This window comes from Acomys russatus, chromosome 4 (assembly GCF_903995435.1).
Source record: "Acomys russatus chromosome 4, mAcoRus1.1, whole genome shotgun sequence".
Lineage (NCBI taxonomy): Eukaryota > Metazoa > Chordata > Mammalia > Rodentia > Muridae > Acomys > Acomys russatus.
This window is the reverse complement of record NC_067140.1, coordinates 55,017,022-55,019,252: the sequence shown is the minus strand read 5'-3', so window position 1 is coordinate 55,019,252 and position 2,231 is coordinate 55,017,022. Positions and strand designations below refer to the sequence as shown.

General features: G+C 50.3%; 1 pseudogene; it reads right to left on the bottom strand.

Moving 5' to 3' along the window:
- Positions 1-1,096: 1,096 nt before the first annotated feature.
- On the bottom strand, positions 1,097-2,021 carry LOC127188440 (40S ribosomal protein S9-like; annotated as a pseudogene).
- Between the last annotated feature and the right edge of the window lie 210 nt (positions 2,022-2,231).

Here is a 2,231-nt window from a genome sequence, read left to right as displayed (position 1 = left end):
CTCTCCCCTCTCTCTACTCTCTCAATCTCTCTCTATCTCTCTCCTCCCTGTCTCTCTCTCCCTCTCTTCTCCTCTCTCTCTATCTCTCTCTGTCTATCTCCCCTATCATCCTACCTCTCTCTCACCATCTCTCTCTCTGTCTCTCTCCCTCCCTCTCTCTCTCTCCCTCTCCCTCCCTCTCTCTCCCCTCTCTCCCTCTCTCTCTCTCTCTCTCTCTCCCTCCCTCTCTCTCCCTCTCTCTCTCCCTCCCTCTCTCTCTCCCTCTCTCTCTGTCTCTCTCCCTCCCTCTCTCTCTCTCTCTCTCTCTCCATGGCCCATCTTTGCCCAGTGAACTGAGCATCACAAGCCACCTTTCTCTCAATGTCTTAACTTTGATTTTTACCTCATTTTCTCCCTCCTCATTTTTAGAGTCTTCTCACAGGCTTCAAGTTTTGGGTCCCAGACCAGCTGTTTAACATAGATCTGTTTTGTGTTCCTTCTCCCCTTAACCTTAAATGAATGCTAGGCCAACAACTCCAACGCACCTTTTTTTTTTTTTTTTTTTTTTTTTTTTTTTTTTTTTTTCTTTTCTGACTAATTCAGAGGCTACTGCAGAGGACCCATTTGCATGCCTTTTACCATTTGTAGTTCCTCCTCCTTTTTGTGAGTTCGTTTTGGTCGGATGTGGGGAGGGAGTGTACCCCTGTGTGGATGAGCATTGTTGGCATGGGCACAGCCTTGCCTAGGATACCAATGCTTTAGACTTATGGGAGAGGTGAGGCTTTCCCCTGGTCTGAGTACAGATGTTGAGGAATGGTTTATCTTTAGCTAAAAACAGTCTGTGCAAATGTACCTACTGCAGCTTCTTCCTCCTGGATGACTACACGACCATAGCCCCTGGGCCCTACCGAGACCTCCTGGCCACATCATCTAACCTGCCTCCTAGTTCATGCTGTACGTAACAAACAGGCTGAGTATTGTGGCTGCTGGTGCATCTCCGACCTAGCCCCTAGCCTGTTGCCAAACCAGTTTGAGCTTTACATTACTTGTGCCTGCCTGTTCTGTCTGTCTGTCTTTTTTAACCAAGTGTAAACTGTTTTATTAGTCAACTGGAAAACTAGACACTCCTCCAGTCCAGGAAGGTATTAATTGAATCCTCTTCCTCACCATCACCAGCGCCAGCACCACCCTGGCCTTTCTTGGCAATTCTTCCTCTCCACTCGGCTTGGGCAGCCACCACCATAAGGAGAACGGAGGGAGAAGTCAGTGTGCTTCCAGTATTCCAGACAGTGAAGGATGGGATGTTCACCACCTGCTTGCCGACCCTGATACAACGCTGGCGGATAAGCACACCGGCATGGTGAGTAGATTTGGACAGGCCCAGTTTAAAGACCTGGGTTTGCAAGTGCCTCTCCAGGAAATCCTCCATCTTTAGGCCCAGGATGGAATCCAGCTTCATCTTGTCCTGATCCAACACCCCAATATGCACAAGTCGCCTCAGTAGAGCCTTGCCTTCAAAAAGACACTGTGGGTCCTTTTCGTCCAGCATCAGCAGCTCCTGGGCAGCCTTGCACATCTTGGCCAGTGTAAGTTTGACCCTCCACACCTCACGTTTGTTCCGGAGCCTATATTCTCCAATCAACTTCAGTTCCTGGTCGAGATGAGATTTCTCGAAGGGTCTCCGTGGGGTCACATAGGTTTGGTGACAAACCCAACTTCTGGCAACTGGCAAATTGGCTTCTCTAGGCCTGCTGCACCCATGAACTCACACCCGTGACTGCGCCTGTCTTTATTAATCTTCCATGGTTCTTTGTCATGTTTCCAGGACTCAGCTGCATAGGGCAGTGATAGGCAGACAGCTCAGCCTCAGTAGCATGTCTTAGTCCCCAGAGCAGGCAATGCAGCTTCTGCCACAGCTCCCTTACAGTCTTACTCCCTATGTGTTACGTCAGAGACTTGGACATGTTCTCTGGCCCAATGTCCACTCTCTGGATGGCCCCACACTCTTGGTGGACCTCATGCAACAAGGAGGCGTTCCTCATTAGATACAGAAGAAGACAGGCCCACTGGGACTCCCCCCTGTAGCCTTCTGGCTCTGACTCTCCCTCTGGGCGGACAGCTCAGCCTCAGTGGTATGTCTTACCACCCACAGCCAACGCTACTACAGCAAGGAAGCGCCGCCATTCTGTGCCACACGGAGGGATGGCCACTCTAGGATTCCCCCTGCTCAGAGAATATTTCACCATGTGCAT